This window comes from Lepidochelys kempii, chromosome 7, assembly GCF_965140285.1.
Source record: "Lepidochelys kempii isolate rLepKem1 chromosome 7, rLepKem1.hap1, whole genome shotgun sequence".
Classification (NCBI taxonomy): domain Eukaryota; kingdom Metazoa; phylum Chordata; order Testudines; family Cheloniidae; genus Lepidochelys; species Lepidochelys kempii.
In genome coordinates, this window is record NC_136386.1 from 64,139,840 (window position 1) to 64,159,665 (window position 19,826).

Genomic DNA, 19,826 nt, shown 5'->3' on the forward strand with positions numbered 1-19,826 from the left:
CTGAAGATAAGCTTAAAATTCACAGGTGCTTGGATCTGGGATTTTGATTCAGTCATCAACACTTCAGCATGTGAGTAGTTCCATTGAACTCAACTCCCATGCTTAAGTACCTTGCTGAATCAAGGCCTCCAAGAGCAACATTTAGGCATTATTTCACTACACCTTTGTGAAAAACTATAGAAAAACTCAGCTTTCTATGACTCAGGAGACCTGCTGGTTACAATACATAGTTGAAATGAACACATAGCGACAAAACCCAGATATTATGAATGGTATGTCACATTTTGGTTTTTATTTTCTCTATTTTTGTCTTCATTTTACCTTCCCATATGTGTCTCTGATTCTCCACTAACTTGTACCTGGGGGCTGGTTGTTCAGAAAGGACAGCATGGCATGACTCTGAAGTGCACATGAACACAGATGGTTTTCGGGGTTTATTATGAGTAGAGCTAGCAAAATGGAAAACATTTTTGTCCATTTTTTTCTTCAACATTTGAAATGTAAATTTGGAAAACTTTCCCCAGCTCTAGACCAGAGCAGGTCATCCAGATGAGAAGCTTGTTTTTAATCCCTTATGCAACTGTAATGCGTTTGGGATATGGAGGAGTTGTTTTTTTTTTGTTGGGGTTGGTTTGGTTTTGTTTTTTCTTGGTGAATAAATGTTGCAAGATCAAACGAAATGCTATAAAAATAGGGGACTTCTTAGTGTAAAGGTTGATTCCATCAGCCTAGGCAGTGTCCCATTTAATTTTACTTTGTTATTTTATTGTAATCAAGTGACAGTGTAAGTGCCATTGCAATGATGCTCTCTCTTTAAAGTAGTATAATTTCATTTTGGTCTCTTGTTCAGTAGTTCCCTTCTTAATTGCCTTTTCATTCAACCAGAAGACATATAGTAGCAACCACTGCACAGCTGAAAAACTGTTCATTGTATCAGTCACTGAGCTTCATAACAGAGTACCTTAATAAGAGCAAGTTCTGTACTTTGTGAAGGCTCAAGATGGATTATGTTCAGAGTCCATTATTTGAACAAGGCTATCTGACTTATAGAAAATCTATCTGAAAGAGTGTTGTAGAATTGTATTTTATCTTTAAGAAATGTATTTTATAAAAATAAGATATTTACTTCTGTTGCAGTAAAGAATTTAAACAGAAAAATTTCTCTCTAATGTTTGTTGAATCATACTAGAATGATGAGGGAGAGCAGAAGCATACATCAAACAACCAATGTGAACAACTCAGTGTTGTATTTTATTTCAGGAGGGAGGGCTGAGCACAGAATGCCCAATGGTGTTACAAGGAACACTCACTCTCTCTCTTCCTTAAGTTTCAAGCCATACATATCATGAAAGAGATAATAGAGTCTTAACTTTTTTCCACTACTTACATTTACACAAGACACATTTTCTTTTTCAGACGCTTGCAAAGGGCACCAGTCCTGGATACAAATTTTCTCTGTATCCACAGCAAAGCTACAGCACAGGTACCAGTGGAGCAATTTTCCTCAAACTCCCCTATCAAGGTGCCCTGTCCATGACTTGGAGGCCTCACCTATAGATGCAAGAAGGTAATGAAATCTCCATATTTATTCAGCCTTTTCCTGCTCTGTGCTGACTAACAGCAAGCACACCAACTAATGCTAAGGGCTTGTCTCCACTTACCAGGGGATTGACACGTGGCGATCGATCCACCGGGACTCGATTTAGTGGGTCTAGTGAAAACCTGCTAAATTGACTGCTGATCGCTCTCCCCGTTGACTCTGGTACTCCACCAGAATGAGAAGCATAAGGTAAGTCAACGGGAAAGTTTCTCCCGTCGACCCAGCATGGTGTACACACTGCAAAAGGTTGACCTAAGGTATGTTGACTCCTGCTACATTATTCACATAGCTGGAGTTGTGTAACTTAGGTAGACTGAGCCCCGTAGTGTAGACTGCCCTAACTCTGGTGATGATTATGTAATGTGGACACTTGTGCACGAAGAGCTAGATTGAGACCAACAACTCATTACAACTAGGACACCCAATAGGCATCATCAGAAAATAACAGCTTTTGAGCTTTAGTACTTTTCTGGGCTAGATACCAAGTTACAACTGTGAGAGACCCTTTATTGCACTGAAATTTACTCAAGTTATCCCACTCAAATACCTACTTTTGTTTCAAATACTTCAATCAGGCTTGATCATCAACTTTTGTAGACCATTAGGGACATCAGAAGTCCTAAAGGTCTTATGAAATAGCAAATCCCATCTTGTCTTGATATTTTTTGATCCCAGGAGGTATTGAAAGTTCAATCCAAGTAGGATTCATTGACAATAAGAATTCCTGGATACACAAGATTTCTTAAAGTATACATGGGGTTAGATGTCTTTTGTGATTCTTGCTCATGATTAAACTAAGTACACAGTTTACTCAACTGGAATATTATCCCACATCATGTCTGTTGGACCTTGGGTATTTTTTATCTTCCTCTGCTGAAATGAGTAGGAGTCTCTTTGATTAGGATAAGAGACTCATATTCTACACAAGCAGTTTCTATCCTGTCACAAGATGGGCATAGGAAGGATTGAGGTCCACCAGTCTTCCCATTCTGTGTTCATAGGAAATAGGATTTTGCATTCTAAATATGCACTCCACTCTCCAGAGATGGCAACTCTGGCATGCAGCAGTTCGCAAACTCATTGCTCCTGGTGAAAAGCCTAAAATGCCTGAAGTTTGTCTGCTAAGTTGGTGAGGTAGACCAAAGCTTAACAACAACAAAACCCATGACTCTATTAAAATGGTGCCATGGGGAGTAGTAGATTATTTTTAGAGGCACCTGAAGTAATTACTGGAAAATCTGCAAACGCAAATATACAAAAATGAAGGAAGCTGGAAAGGTAATGCACAGCTGCCTTGGTTACCAGTGAGAGTGCACAGGGAAACTTCCTCTTCCCATTCCTTCAAATAGGAAAACTAAAACTCATTCCAAACCCTGGAGGCAGATGGTACACTGGTATTATACTTGCAGCATTGTGCTCCCTACCCCTTGGACACGTGATAGAGCCCTGTGGGCCTGGGGATCTGTGAATGGGATCTGTAAAGGCTGGGAGAGATGTTCAGTGTTCCTCTATCAACGCTGCAGGAAACCAGGGAAAGTTGATGCAGTCTAAGTCTGTGGGCTTATCCACAATGCCCCAGAGTTCAGACTACGGGGGTGTAATGGCAGTGCATGCTAAAGTGCTGTGCTGTAACTTCCCCATGTGGAGGTGGGCTAAAAGGTTCATACTTTGGGTTAGCGTAGTCCTCTCCAAACAGGCCTAGGTTAGTGCAAAGAAGAACCTTTTAGCTCATACCCGCAGCATCCATACAGGGGAGTCACAGCGTAACCCTTTTGTGCGCTCTGCTATTCCCACCTCTGAGGTCCAAATGGCAGGGCAGTGTAGGCATAGCCTTTTTCCATACAGCAGCTGGGAGGTGTAAATCCCAGCTTGGGTTGAGATAAGCAAGCTAGTTCTACTCAAGCTAGCACCTAAAAACAGTAGTGTGGCCAGTCTAGTCACCCATATACAATTCTGCCCAATATCCTGGGTCATACTCAGGCAGCTAGCCCAAGCCACTGTCCATGCTGCCATGGCCACACTACTATTTTTAGCATGACCAGTTATTCATTAAAATTGCTATATGTTAAGACAATACATAAAAATTGCCTGCAGGGTCTCTCCATGCTGATGGAACTTCTCTTAAGGCCACAATGATAAGCTAGGGAGTCTCAGGCAGTTGACAAGGAACTAAAGGGGCATAGGGTGCTGCCCTGTGTGATGCCTTGATATTTTCTCCCTGTTAATTTCTCCATTAACTACAAATAAAGCTTTTCTAGGCTTGCAAGATTGGCAGATAGTTTTGATTTCATAAAAACAAACCTAAAGTTTGATCATTCTTAGAGCATCACAGCTTTAATTCTCTCTGATTTCAGCCTTTCAATGAGATCTTTCTTATTGTTAACTCAGAACAACTTCAGAAAACTTCACTGATCCCTTCCTAGGAAACTCTTAGAGCCAAGCACTGCAAGCCCTGTGCATGTGCATCTCATACTGAAGTCAGGATTGGGCCCTAACACTATAAATTGTCCGTTAAGTGTTGTTTTACCTACCTATCCTCAACCCTGGGACTAACCTCTATTCGTTATACACACATACCCTCCCACCAACAGCACAAGAAGAACAACTCCACATGGACTCCTCCTGAGGGTTGAAATGACAGTCTGGACCTATACATAGGATGCTTCCGCCGACGTGCACAGGCAGAAATTGTGGAAAAACAACATCACTTGCCTCGTAACCTAAGTCATGCAGAACGCAATGTCATCCACCGCCTCAAAAACAACCCTGACATTATAATAAAAGAGGCTGATAAAGGAGGTGCTGTTGTCATCATGAACAGGTCTGACTACCAAAAGGAGGCTGCCAGACAACTTTCCAATACCAAATTCTACAGGCCACTTTCTTCAGATTCCACTGAGGAATACACTAAGAAACTGCACCATCTACTCAGGACACTCCCTACACTAACACAGGAACAAATCAACATACCTTTAGAGCCCCAACCAGGGTTATTCTATCTACTACCCAAGATCCACAAACCCGGAAATCCTCGACGCCCCATCATCTTGGGCATTGGCACTCTCACTGAAGGACTGTCCGGATATGTGGACTCTCTACTCAGATCTTACACCGCCAGCACTCACAGCTATCTCCGTGACACCACTGATTTCCTGAGAAAACTACAATGCATTGGAGGTCTTCCAGAAAACACCATCCCAGCCACCATGGGTGTAGAGTCTCTCTACACAAACATCCCACACACAGATGGACTACAAGCTGTCAGGAACAGTATCCCTGATGATGCCACAGCACAACTGGTTGCTATGCTCTGTGACTTTATCCTCACGCACAATTATTTCAAGTTTGGTGACAATATATATACCTCCAGACCAGTACCGCCGCTATGGGCACCTGCATGGCCCCACAATATGCCAACATTTTTTATGGCTGATCTGGAACAACGTTTCCTCAGCTCTCGTCTACTCACACCTCTTCTCTACATATGCTACATTGATGACATCTTCATCATCTGGACCCATGGGAAGGAAACCCTGGAAGAATTCCACCACGATTTCAATAGGTTCCACCCCTCCATCAACCTCAGCCTGGACCAATCTGCATGGGAGGTCCACTTCCTAGACACCACGGTGCCAATAAGTGACGGTCACATTAACACCATACTATACGGAAAACCCCCCAACCACTGTGTCTACCTTTATGCCTCCAGCTTCCATCCCGCACACACCACACGATCCATTGTCTAGAGCCAAGCGCTGAGGTACAAACGCATTTGCTCCAACCCCTCAGACAGAGACCAACACCTACAAGATCTTCACCAAGCATTCTCAAAACTACGATACCCACACAAGGAAATAAGAAAACAGATCAACAGAGCCAGACATGTACCCAGAAGCCTTCTGCTGAAAGACAAGCCCAAGAAAGAAACCAACAGAACTCCACTGGCCATCACATACAGTTCTCAGCTAAAACCTCCTCAGTGCATCACCAGTGATCTACAACCCATCCTGGACAATGATCCCTCACTTTCACAGGCCTTGGGAGGCAGGCCAGTCCTCACCCACAGACAACCCACCAACCTGAAGCATGTTCTCACCAGCAACTACACACCGCACCATAGTAACTCTAACTCAGGAACCAATCCATGCAACAAACCTCGATGCCAACTCTGCCCACATATCTACACCAGCGACACCATCACAGGACCTAACCAGATCAGCCACACCATCACTGGTTCATTCACCTGCTCATCCACCAATGTAATATACATCATCATGTGCCAGCAATGCCCCTCCACTATGTACATCAGCCAAATTGGACAGTCCCTACATAAAAGGATAAATGGACACAAATCAGATATTAGGAATGGCAATATACAAAAACCTGTAGGAGAACACTTCAACCTCCCTGGACATACACTAGCAGATTTAAAGGTAGCCATCCTGCAGCAAAAAAACTTCAGAACCAGACTTCAAAGAGAAGCTGCTGAGCTTCAGTTTATTTGCAAATTTGACACCATCAGCTCAGGATTAAACAAAGACTGTGAATGGCTCGCCAGCTACAAAAGCAGTTTCTCCTCCCTTGGTGTTCACACCTCAACTGCTAGAAGAGGGCCTCATCCTCCCTGATTGAACTAATCTCATTATCCCTAGCGTGATTCTTGCTTGCATATTTATACCTGCCTCTGGAAATTTCCACTACATGCATCCGATGAAGTGGGTATTCACCCACGAAAGCTTATGCTCCAATACGTCTGTTAGTCTACAAGGTGCCACAGGACACTCTGCCACTCTTGGTGATCACTTGGGTGGGCGGTGAGAGGGGGACCGGACAAGCAATTAACCTCTACAACTTCCAGAGTAACTTCTTATAAAAAACATACACTGTATCACACAGCCTTATAGGCAGATACATTCTCATGTTATCATTTCAATAACTGTAGTTAATAATACAGAGTATGGTATGGGGAAGGCAGGATTCCTAACCCAAGGTATTCACAGATCATCAGTCAAAATCTTGATTGGCTTAAAAATCATTACATTTAAAAACAATAATTTTGGGGTTATTTTTATTTGCTTCTGGTTTGTAAGCCTTTGGACTGCCCATCTTCCAGTGTTCCTCTGCACAACTCCGTGGACTAGAAACTTACTTATTCTTTTTAATCCTTATGTAATCACCCTGACTCTGGGAGCTGGAGCTTTATGAAAAACAGAGAATATCACTAGGTTTATGATCAAATTGCAAGAGTTGGCAACGTTAGCAAGGGAATCTGTGTAACTTTGCTGAGAAATGTTTTACATTGCCACATTAAGTCCCACTGAGGGTCATTTGATCAGCAGTGTTCTGTTGTGTGCATCTCATCAGCAAATTCTAGGTCCCTAGTCCTAATTTGTACTTGAAAATGATCCTGGGGAGATTAGGTATGCTAAATGATGGGGCCAATAGACAACCACTTGATGAAACTAAATGACAGGATCTCAGCAGGTGCTACTAGCCACAATGACAGGTTTTAGAAAGGTGCAAGATCCCTTCAAATATACTAATTCTATTAGTCTATTGAAGCCGCAAAATATGTACTGGGAATGATCATTAGGGATTAAAAATAGCAATGGGAAAACATATATCCAACCTGGGTGATAATCCCCCAAAAACTCAGATTTAGGAACACATGAATTGCCATACTGGATCATGCTAGTGGTCCATCTAGTCCAGTATCCTGTCTCTGGCAGTGACAAGTGCCAGATGCTTCAGAGGAAGATGCAAGAAACCCCACAGTAGGATGATGTAGGCTGATCCATGCCCCCTTGAATTTCTCACCCTAATCCCTACTAGTTAGAGACCAAATTGAACCCGGAAGCATGAGGTAGGGTGACCAGATGTCCCGATAAAATTCTTTGTCCTACGTCCCGACCAATGTATGGTCAGGATGCCATTTGTCCTGATATTGTGGCTTTTTTTTTTTTTTGGTTCAGCAACTCCGCTCCAGCCCCGCCCACACCTTTTTTTTTTGCTTCCCACATGTGTCCCGACATTTTGTCCATTTCATCTGGTTGCCCTCGCATGAAGTGTTGTGTTTATTTTTTATTTGTGTAACAGTGGTGACAGGAATTAATTTCCCTCAGATGACCATGCCAGCACACTAGTGCAAGATGTAGGATTTTCATGGGATCATCTATACCAAGGGTTCTCAAACTTAATTGCACTGTGACTCCACTCTGACAAAAAAAATTACTACACAACTCCAGGAGGGGGGAATGAAGCCTATGCCCACTCAAGCCCCACCGCCCAGCGGGGGCGGGGAACAAAGCCTGAGTCACCACCCCAGACAGGGGAGCTGAAACTGAAGCCCAAGGGCTTCATTCCCAGGCGCGGGGGGCCTGTAACCTGCCCCCCAGGGCTGGAGTCTAACGCCAGCCCTGGCGACCCATTAAAACGGGGTCGCGACCCACAGTTTGAGAACCGCTGATCTATATTTTTCTCACAATCCAGACAAATCCTACATTTGTACAGAATTAGCACAGGAGAACCCTGACCTGCTTTGCACCTTGATGCTTATTCCATGGAAATGTTATATAATATTGCCAGGATAGGGTCCATTGCCATTCCATGCCCATAGCAACCAATGACATCATGATGAGCACAGACCAAAATGTATCCCTAAAATAAGTATTCAGAGACAAGAAGCACCACCTCCTGCTGATTCTGCCTTAAAAATGCAACAGGAACATTTCTCAGCACAGTGTACTTGCCTGCCCCAACTAAGATAACTAAAGGACTTCAGTCTGCCATTAACTGCTCACAGGAGGACTGCTGAGTTGGAGTGGTGGCCTGTTGAAGCCATCAAGGCATTGCACAAGCACACGAGTCTGGCCATGTGCTCTCAGCAGAGCCGTACCTTGGGTATGGCGAATTAGGGCGCTCTCCTCCTTTGGGGGCCCCTGCGCATCGGTAAAATTGTGAGGTGGAGGACAGAGAGAGGCAAGCGGGCAGGGGACGGTGAGGAGGATCCCCCACACCCCGACCCTTTCCCTCCCCCCCCACCTCCTGCCTACCGGTGGGCCCCGCTGATCAGCGCCTCCCCATCCCTCTCAGCGCCTACTGCCTGCCATGGATCAGATGTTTTACAGCATCAGGAGGTGCTGGGGACGGGGGGGAAGGAAGGGAGAGAGCAGCGAGGGTGCACCGCACTCAGGGGAGGGGATAGGGGTGGAGCAGGGATGGGGTGGGGTTTTGGGGGAAGGGGTGAAGTGAGGGTGGGGTCTGGGCAAAGCTGGTGGGGAGCACCTCCCAGCAGATTAGAAACTCAGCACCTATGTCCCGGGCCCCACACACCCCTAGGGATGGCCCTGGCTCTTGGTTGCAGGATTGTGACCACAGTGATTACAGTAATGGCTGGATGCAGAGTTTGCTGACACTTCTGCTTAGTAAGCCAATCAGGATTGTTTCACTGTTTACCTACTGCCTTCCCCATTTGTTTGTCTTAATCACTTCCTGTTATCTTGTCATATATAGAGATTGTAAATTCTTTCAGGCAGGGATTATTTTTCTGTTATGTATGTGGAGGCTCACACAATGATCCCCAATCTGGGTGCTATCAGAATAGGAATAATAAATATGAATAGCAAAATGCAAGGTATAATAAATAATAATACAAATAGCAAGGTACTTTTAATCATTTGTGCAAAATACGTACTTGTCTGGTGCAAGGGAGCAATTAGATATTTGCTAGATTGGCCTGGTCATAGAAGAGGCTGATTCCAGTGATAAGTATAAGGAATTGGCACAAATTTGTTATATTTCTGAATCCTGGAATAGCGACTGAAGTTTCTTTTCTGTATTACCCTCCAAACCTCCCTGTGCTTTGGAGTAACTCCATGAACAGAAACTAGAGACAGGCTGGAGCTGTCAAGTTCAGATCCAATCTTTTCCAACGATATAGATTGTTTGGATCTTTTTGAGGGGGGTGGTTTCTGGCCCATCTCCAGAGAAAACATTTTGGGCTGATATTTTATCACAGGGAAAGCCGGGTGTCCTCTGAAGCAGTTCAAGTGTCTGATACAAAGGCAAGTGACATTGTTTGAAAATGATGGCCATGAAATGCAAGGACCTTGCAAATCACTCAGCTGCACAGTCTTGGAATAAGACCACTGCACAGCTGATGTATGGACTGATGTTGCCATTTAATGTGGTTTCCCAGCAAACCTTTCATAAAATTCATGACTGGAGCTGACCTCTGTTACTGTGTTCTTCTCAGAAAAAAGGCTATAACCGAGCTCTATAAGACTGCACTGAAAAGTGATGTGTGATTTGAAGCAAGGTGAGGGGAATCATGTTCACTTTGCTACGGACACTGGAGGTGAACCCATAGTCAAACAGTTGATTAAATGTCACACCATATTGGACAATCTTCTAGGATGACAAGATTTTGCTCTGTTCAGCTTCAAACCAAAAGCCTGATTCAGATCTCATTTACACCAGTGTTACTGTAATGGGGCTACTCCTGGCTTATCTCTGTGTAAGTGAAAGCAGAATCAGCTGGTAAATTCCAGTTGTTAGCTACAACCATTTAGATTGGGGCTTTTCCCCAAGCAGGGAACGCTGGTGATAACTGAAAGTGCTTATGCAAATGTGACATGCCCCTCTAGGGAGAGCTGGGGAATGCTTCTCAGAAAAGTTTTTGTATTTTGGATGGAAATTGGGGCACTGTTTTTCATTTTAACCATGGTTTAAAATCTGGGTCTGCCCACTTACCCATGTTCAATATGCTTACACCAGGTGCAGCTGGCTGGATCTGAGAGGCGAAAGGTCCAACAGGTATGCACGGAAGAATCACATCTCAGTCACTTCCAGAGAGAGAGACAGAGATAGAAAGAAGCAGAAATGAGGGTAAAACAAGTATCCGCTGGATGTGCTGAGATGCTGTGGATAATGGAAGGGAGGAATCAGAGTATCTAGAGAGATAGATGGCACCAGAGAAGGGAGGAAAAACACATGGCTTAATGCAGTTTCACTCTTATCTTTGTGTAAAATGTGAACCTGAACCTAACAAAGAATCCCACCCCTGGTCCCCAGTAAGCCCTCAGGACATGGGAACAGCTTTCCAGGTGCAGATGTTGGTCATTTGTTATGAACTAACTTGCCTAAAAAGAAATAAGGGCAGTTAATAGTGAATCACTCTTTCAGTGTAACCAGTTAAGGTAATTCCTAAACTCATCCCCAGATTTATCCTGGCTAGCTAGGACCTTTATAATGCCTTCAATCCATGGGTGGACTTATCTCCTCTGGGTGACAGTGTGCGGCTCCTAATCACCAGAGTGATCTTGAAACAATCACTTTCTCCTGCCACATTGTATTTGCTTCTCCAGGAGTATGATGTATTACTCTCTAAAGATTTACGTCACAGTTTAAGAGAAATTGCTTCCTTCTTCCTAACACATCTCTGTAGGTTTCACATATCCTGGGTGGTTGGGGGAGAGAGGCAGCAAGGGGTCATGCTTTCTTTGGAGGGAGGAGTGTCTCTCATTCTGTGGGAGTGATGCTGAATGCTAATGCGAGTCATATATGGAGTAAATAAATCCAGGCATTGAACAATGCACCCTCACTTTTTCAGATTAGATACCACAACAGTGGTACCTAATGTTCTTGCATCTGCAAGTAAAAGGTAGTCCAATATTATCCCATTTCTAGTCCAAACAAGCTGTAGATGTAAAGTAATAAAGTGCAATAGCTTAAAAAATTTACAGTATAATTAATTTGTTTTATTCTAGTTCTGTCTGGGCTATATAGCCCCCGCCCGCTGTGTTATTTACTTCAGAGCTAGTCTCATTTTGTAGCTATTCCCTTTAGCGTGTAAACTCTAAGGTCAGTCTAAGGACAAGATGTTGCTTCCCAGAGATGAGTTGTGAACAAGTACAAGTAAGCTGTGTTAGTGCTTCTTTCCTTCTGCATTTTTCTGAAAACCTAGTATGGAAAGAAAAAATCTCACACAGCTCAGGATTTAGGTCCCGAATTCAGAGTTCGAGGTTGATGTTATTCAGATGAATGCCATGAATAAGGCAAAACCGAGTAGTTACTGAGTAAGATAAGGTGATTCAGTGCAGTGCTTGGGTAAGATCAAAGTTACAGACTCCCCACCCCCCCAAACCAGTAAAATGCATAAGGGTAGAACCCAAGTTCTGTATATTGTTTGGTGGTTGTTGCTTTTTTTTTTCAATAGTAGGTTCATTTCATTGTTTCTATTAAAAACATTGTCTCTCTCCCCAGAAGCAATGAATGCTAAGGATTTTGCAGATTAGGCAGTATACCACGCTGGTATCATTTGTACTTTTGGCAGGACATTTAATACAGGTGTTATAGTCATACCTAGTACTCTAACTATTTGCACTGTGAGGGCAACGGATCTTAACCTCCAGCCAACACATTTGATTAATAGAAATGGGAACAGTAGTACTACAAGAATCAGCTACTCTTCCGTATTATTTTTCCAGACAATATAAATGTGCTGGTGCTAAATGCCTTCATTTATATGTGAGTACAATAAAGATTAGTCTTTAATTATTTCTGGCATATGTCCTTTAAATTCAAAGCCTGCAAATCGCAATGGGCAAAGGGTAATCCATTCTAACAGGTTACACCTCCCTGAGGATTTGTTGATTGACATCAAAATTGGTGTCCCGTTTCTCCCCCCCCCCCCCGATTGACAGGATGGCAGGTGTGAAGTGATGGCAGAGTGCTGTAATAATGTGTCAAAAGACCTTAAATCAAGACTAATGTGGCTTCAATGATAAGCTCCCAAAGGTTTGTATGGCAAAAAGGTTCTGAAGAACTGCAGGGCAGATTCATCATGGTATTGTAATGTCTTTGGAATGTCTAGACTGCTCTTTAGTTAAGGCCTTTAGAAGACTTTGGGCAGAGTTGTAAGGAAAAGATGTCAGAAGGAGAAAAACATTTCTATTCAGATTACTAGAAAATGAAACTAATGGTCTCTTGTGTCTTCATTTTAATGTTTTTAAGTAACATTTTAATGCAAAAATAACTTTGTTACAGGGCCTGGAGAAGATAACAGAGAACTCCTTTGCAGCAGGCACTGATAGCCAATCATTGTGTATGGAAGTCAGCATCTAATGCTTGCCCAGACACAGGTAAGACTGTCAGATTTTAAAACGTGTGTGTGTGTGCACTGCAGGGATACAACCTGGTGTAAAACATACCTGCTTTGTGGCCTGGCATATATATGAGTTTCATTGACCTGCAGAGGATCTGGAGTTAGACTCAAGGGGATAATGGGTCAGTTGTTTTCGTTTGTCTTTAAAATATGGGCTCTATGCAAAACATAAGAGGAAATATGAGCAGCTAGCTTTCAATCGGATGATTACAGAGAGAAACTCTGGACAGTCTGTTTAAATTGTGCAGTTGGGGCCTGATTGAAAGCCCACTGAAATCAATAGAACAACTTTCATTGATGTCATTAGGTTTTAGATCAAGTCCTTCTCAACTGCACTAGTTTTGCATTTTTTGTTCTGATTTGTTATGATGTCTCTTTGCAGTGCTAAGAAGAGAGATTTCACAATTATTATACAAGTTCAGCTACAGCATTTCGAATGTTAATGAAAAAATGGCAGTCCTGTTGATTATTTCTCTTCTTTAAATTTTGAGAGCCTGTTCTAGTGTCTGATAAGTACTGAGTTTATACAAAACCTGCAATTCATTAGTATTGCATTTTGCCATTGTATGCCTCTGTGCTGCTTTTCTATATTAAAACTGCAAAAGCTATCTCTTAAAAATGCAGAAAATATATACCTGGCAAACAGGAATTCCAATTTATGGTAGGGGCAGCTAGATAGTTCAAGGGGTTGGTATTAGGATGCAAAGACTTTTCTCTGTAGCTCACTGCTTACAATGTAGCCTGGGGTAGAAGTGGCAGAAAATTATTAGTGCCTGATAATTTCATGATGGCTGATATGAAATAAGCTGGTCATCACAGTCCAGTTTGTAGTGGACATATATCATGAGATTACAAGAGGCTCCCAGTCACCACTGATGCTCTAGTTAGCAGTTTCATTAGATATTCTGAGACCTAAATAGGAACAGAGAATGACATATCCTTTCAACCTTACAAGAGGTCATGGGTGACTCACATTGGTAGGGCATTTTTGGGAAGCTTCCATTGATTTTTGTGTGTGCTGTATCTGTCGTCTGGAAAAATAGATACCTGATAGCCTTGTAGGCTCCAATCCCCTCTCAAAGTTAAGTGCACTTTACTTTAAAAAAATTCCACGTGAAAAAAATTAGAAGTCTCCACTTGTTGTTTCTTTGAGTGCAGCCCTTGGTTTCAGGAATGACCAGGATGTCCCTTTGCTCCCTAGGCCAATGATGATCAGCTGTAGCACAGTGGTGATAAAAATAGTATGTTGGGAGAACAGGGGGAGTGTTCACCTTCTCTGAGGTGGAGTGTTCAAGGTTGGTTAGCTACACCTCCATTGAGTAGCAAGATGAAGTCAGAGGGGTTTATTTAGTCCTTAGACATGAAATGGGCACAGCAATATGATGAGTGGGACTGGTGAAAGAGGTTTCAAGAGGGATCTAGTTTGGTGTGACACCAGTGCAAGCTGGGTTGTACTGCTTCCAAACTAGCACAGGCTTGTAACTCTGGCTTCAGTGCACGCTCATTATAGATCTCTTCCCTACAGGGCTACCTGCCTGCTACATTACTTATCACTAATGAAATAGGCATGAAACTGTGGAGTTTCAGGTATTGTGTGGAAGAGAATGGCAGGCAGGATAATGCAGGTAAAAACCGAAGGCAATCTTTGTGCATTTAGACTGCCGGGCATTTTAGGAAAATTGTTACCCAGAATATTTCTTACTGATACGGTTACTGACTATGCAGAACTCGTGATGTGACTTCGGAGATTGCTGCTCTACTCCTAGCACAGTTGATAACCATCACCATCAGAGAAGAATCTGTGGGTAGAAAGAGGTGGTCCCAGCTGGAATGTAGGATAACGAAAGTGAGATTTCTCTTGTGGGGAAGATAAATGGTGCAAAATGAGCCCAGACGAAAAGTCACATGGGAAAAATTTATCAACCAGAATTATTAATTAAAAATTAAAATTAAGAACAAAAAAAAACCCCATGCCACACCCCAACAATATGGGTAGCATCTACTTGCTGAGAAAGAGAAGGTGGGAGTAGTGGGTACAGAAAGGGATTGGACTGTGTTGCTGTAGGACCGAATGAGGGTGATGTAAAAACATCTAGTTGAAAAGATAAAGGAATGAAAAAGTCCATTACAGAATCAAGCTACCAAATGTGAATATCTCTGGAAAGATAGAGCACAAGCCCCGTATTAATATTGTATGATTGTGCCACTAACATTCTGTCTCACCTCCACGCCTCCTTTTAGGCAGCCTAAGGAACGCCCACTCTGACCCACCCTTCCATGTCCCTCTCCTACTTTAAATCTGCCCAATCCTCATTTCTTCCAAAGGGCCTTTCCTCCTTCATCATGTCCCAAGGCAAGTGTCAGCAAACTAGATGACTATAAATCATTACTGATTTAAAAATAATAATCATGGAACTAAGGTGTGTGATAAATGTCATTGCTCAGTCTACATTCTTGTTGCTTGCTTACAACGTTCTTTAATTTAATCAGACAAAAATGATTCCAACAAAATAGCTGCTCGGTCCTCAAACTACATTTCCAAAAGGCTACAGGCCTACACTTCTAACCAGCTCCACCCCAGCAGAGCTATAAACCTCTCAGCTTCTAGCCACATTTCCGTGTAGGAAAAAAGACAGCTGGAAGGGCACCAGGGTCAATAGCAGCTTCCCTGTGCTCAGGGTTTGAGGTGCTTCATAAATGAAGCCAACTTTCGTAAATCAGAAGCACCAATACAAGGTACCTGATTAGTAATAAACAGTAGATTATATACTATTCCTCTTGTTAATTGTATAGACAACTTCTTTATTTACTCATCCTCAGTAAACATTACATTCCTTTTAAGCTCAAAGGTGCAAGAACCCTTTAAATATCCCCTTTATCTGCTATTTTCCTTGCCACCATGTAAAACTCAAAGGCACACCCAAAACAAGAGGGACATGGAAGGGAGAAGAGTGTTGGCCCTGAAAAAAACAAACAAAAGGTATCCAACCCATTCATTCTTACGCCTCCAAACTCATATAGACCGCGACTGCTTTTCCTGTTTTATGCATTTCAAATACTCATTTTCCCTCATCCCTCAAATGTAAGCAATATCTTACAGGCCCAAGAGGGCTGAATTTACTGCTTGCTGCCATTTTGGCTATTAGGTTGGTATGCATGTGGGGAGGAGAGAAGTGTGTCTGTGGATGCGTGCATTGAAATAGCTTTGTGAATTTATGGACAAGGAGTAGCAATCAGAAGTGTATTGCTTCCTCATCATTTTAAGTTTCCTGCGCTTTTGTTTTCCTTGTGAACTTTCGTTTGGATCTTTGGCCTGTGTTGTAACACTTAAGCTTTGGCAGGCTGATAGGAAAGCGACAGAAGGCTCGGTTCCTGAGGAGACTGGTCCTAAGAGCTACGGAATTTTGTGTATAGTTCGTTGGTTTTCATTTAGCCCATATCAGTAGTCACTGAAATTTGTGGCTGTTTAATGGCCTGTGACCTTATTATATATGGTAGTTTCAATCCAGTGCCTAGTGGACATGTGTCAGAACCAAAGCACTCTGATTGGCGCTGACAGTCACAGGACAAGGATTGAATGGCTCAGGAAACAGAACCTTTAAAGTTGATTCTATCTATTCTGAACCGAGGAACATTTCTGAGTTAATGTGTGAGGAAGCTTGCCCTTCTCTCCTCTGTGCTGGACATATGGATAACTAAAAGCAGGAGATAAAGGTGGCTGAGGAATGAGGAGAGAGAAGGCAGAAATAAAAAAGAGATCAAGCTACAGTGAACGACATAGTGAGCCCTTGTAATGTCCTGGGTTTGTCAAGAGTCATTAGTGGGAGTAAACAGGATTCAAGACAAAACTTCACCTCTAATTCTGTTTACAAAGATTTAATGTGTCTAAAGACTCCAGCCTTCATTAGAAGGCGGCACAACAAGCCAGACTTGCTAGAAACAGCTTGCTAGGTTAGGTAAATAGCTTGGTGATAAGAACTGTAAAGGGTTCTGCCCTTATTCCAAATCTCTCTATGGCCCTGTCTACACTAGCACTTTTGTCGGCATAACTTTATGTTGCTCACGGGTGTGAAACAAACACCCTGTGGGCGACATAAGTTACACCAACAGAAGCACCAGTGTGAACAGCACATTGAGCAGGTACAGTCTCCTTTTTCTCTAGAATTTCTCCAGAAGCAATACTGTAATTTCAAAGGGCATGTCCCAATTTAAAATAAAATCCTGCATAGACAGGACTGGGGACAGTCAAGGGAAAATGAAGCATCTTAAATCTGTAAAATGAACTGCCCCTGCTGATTTTCATATACCAAGCTTGTGGCTGAAAAGCTGTCCTGTGAAAGGCAGCATTTGTCAGAGCATGAGGGACTAAAATTTTATTTTTCATGTACATATTGGTCCCACTCCTTGTCCAACTGACATGAGTGCAAACATTCTTATTAACATAGTTCAAATTAGAGAAGGAGAATGATCCAGTGGTTCGAGTGTTAACAAGGAACTTGGAAGACCTGGATTCAGTTCTTGCTCTGCCATAGACTCCCTGTGTGACCATAGGCAAATCCTTCAATTTCTCTCTGCTTCAGTGCCCCACCTGTGAAATCGAGATCATGGCAGTTCCCTACTCACAGGGATGTTGAGTAGATAAAGACAGGTTTCAGAGTAGCAGCCGTGTTAGTCTGTATTTGCAAAAAGAAAAGGAGTACTTGTGGCACCTTAGAGACTAAGCAATTTATTTGAGCATAAGCTTTCAGCTCACGAAAGCTTATGCTCAAATAAATTGCTTAGTCTCTAAGGTGCCACAAGTACTCCTTTTCTTTTTGTGTAGATAAAGACATTGAATTTCAGGATGTGCTCAGATACTATTGGAGTGGGGACCATATAAGTACCTACAATATATTAAGTTTAATAGGAACAGGAGCAGGGCCTTATTATACACGTACACACAGAAAACTTTTATTAACTTTGAAGTTAAAGTAAATCCATTTCCTGTCACTACAGTCACTAAAAATCAAGGAAACCAGCAGATAGGCCAAAATTCTCCTCCACACCATCAGCCCTTCACATGTCTTTCCATTCACACATTGTGACACCCAACACAATTGCAATCTCTGCAACAATTTCTTTTTCTTTCAAAAATGGATTTTTTTTCACTTTTTATTTTGTCTACATACCAAAATACATATGTGAATATTTCAAACTAGACAATAAAAACCAATTTCCTATGAAAAATAGTTGGCATTTTTTTAACCAACTCTGTTTTCAGCTGGAAGGAATCAAATAAAAAGGCTTGTGAGTCAGGGTCAGATTTGTAAAAATGGTAAAACCCTTTGCAAAAGTTAGTAAATGTTACTATACATTAATTGTCCTCTGAAGGGTTGTTGTGATAACCCTTGGATACTAAATTCAGTCATGAAGGTGAGAAATACAAGTATTTTAATCCTGTTTTAACAGCATTTCTCAATTGAACCCAATTTATGGAACTACATTCTATCTCACTAGCTATTTTCTCACATGAGAGTAGTTCAAAGTCAAGATTTGAGTACAAACAGACAATTCTGTTTTTTAGGATTATATTTTATAACGGGCTGACCTCCTGAGGTGACTAACCCAAACCAGCATAGCCAGAGGAGCAGCATGGATAGTTACTATTGCCAGACACACCCAAAATGGGTGGACAGTTGGTGGGGGGAGACCCATTTTATTTTTATTCTGCTTTTTATAATCACAATGGCTTGTGTTTTTATTAGATGACTCACATGTGTGGCCTTGTAACATAGGCTAAACCTTGATGTAGCCAAAGGAAATTGATGTTTCATACATCCAGAAGTTAGCCTTACGTTAATTAAAGCTTTACATACTGCTCAATTATCTCCTTTCCATGTAATTCTCATGGATTTTGTGCTTTCTAAACTCAGACTTTTTACGAATATGAATAAATCTAAATGTCAAACTCACCCTCCTCCCCTCAGATAACATCTGAATATGAATGTCAGGACCCATGCACATGTTAGCTTCTGTATAAAAGCTTTTTGCCTATCTGGAGGAGTGATTTGACTTCTCTGTGTTGCATTAGACCACTGTCATTAACAACAGGGTTGTCATTTTGATATGATCAATGAGGCAGTAGAAGCTTTGAAGTTGAAAGATAGAACAGACATGGATAAATTGTGCTCTGAGTATGCTGCTATCACACCATTATTGCTGGCAATTATTTCACCAAGTGACACATCTGATAAAAAGTCATCCACCTTGCTATGAAAAGAAACCTCCGTTCACTGTAGCACGTGGTAGATCTGTCGATTTGAGAGTCTCACAAAAGCTCATTAGTTTTGGCCACAGTGTTCTGTACCAATCTTGGGCTGTTTTGTGTTGGTCTTTCTAGGCATTATTTAGGTTGATTTCTCTTTCATAGATTTCATAGATTCCAAGGTGAGAAGGGACCACTGGGATCATTGAGTTGAACCTCTATATGTGTAGAACTGAAATGGCTCTTTTGATTTTTGGTGTTTGGCCATTGCACATCTCTCGTCTTTTTTTAGTAGTACCTTTTATGTTATGCTGCTCCGCCCCTGCCATTCTTGGACTGCTTTTAACAATATTTATTTCTTTGTTGGTCTTAGGAGGTGGGTTTTCCCTAAAGGAGAATGGAAACCTATCTTTTCAGGTATCAATTGCTGACTAGCCCAAATCATGAATATGATACACTTAAAACTGGTAAGAAAATGCATTTTAAAACACAATGGTTTTGACTATATTCCTCTTAGAAGTAAGCACAGACTAAGGCCCCTGACTATCCCTGTGCATGAATGGAACCTCATTGACTTCAGTGGTTCTGCATATAAGTGTAGGAGCCATCCCATGTAAAGCCACTTGTGGGATCAGAGCCTAAATCCCCATATTGGTGTGATTTGGACCCATCTCTCATTCCTTCTTTACTTACTTGTCCTTTCCGTAATTACTTAACAAGGTACAGTATAAGGAAGGCATCCCCCTACCAAGTTTTAAGAGTGGTGTTATCAGTTCATGCAGAAGAAACACAGAACCCTAAACTCAGGGTGTGGCAGA

The 19,826-nt window shown here is 42.1% G+C and overlaps 1 non-coding gene across 2 annotated transcripts in view; it reads left to right on the forward strand.

The window, feature by feature from the left end:
• The window catches only part of LOC140914699 (uncharacterized), a 63,789-nt gene that overhangs the window by 36,988 nt on the left and 6,975 nt on the right, over positions 1-19,826 (forward strand). Inside the window, exons 3-6 of one of the 2 annotated variants that reach the window (XR_012159955.2) lie at positions 1,417-1,567; positions 1,665-1,789; positions 12,647-12,741; positions 19,382-19,475. This is a non-coding gene — a transcript (uncharacterized LOC140914699). The remainder of the gene's footprint in view (positions 1-1,416; positions 1,568-1,664; positions 1,790-12,646; positions 12,742-19,381; positions 19,476-19,826) is intronic. The other variant, XR_012159954.2, reaches the window with a different exon arrangement.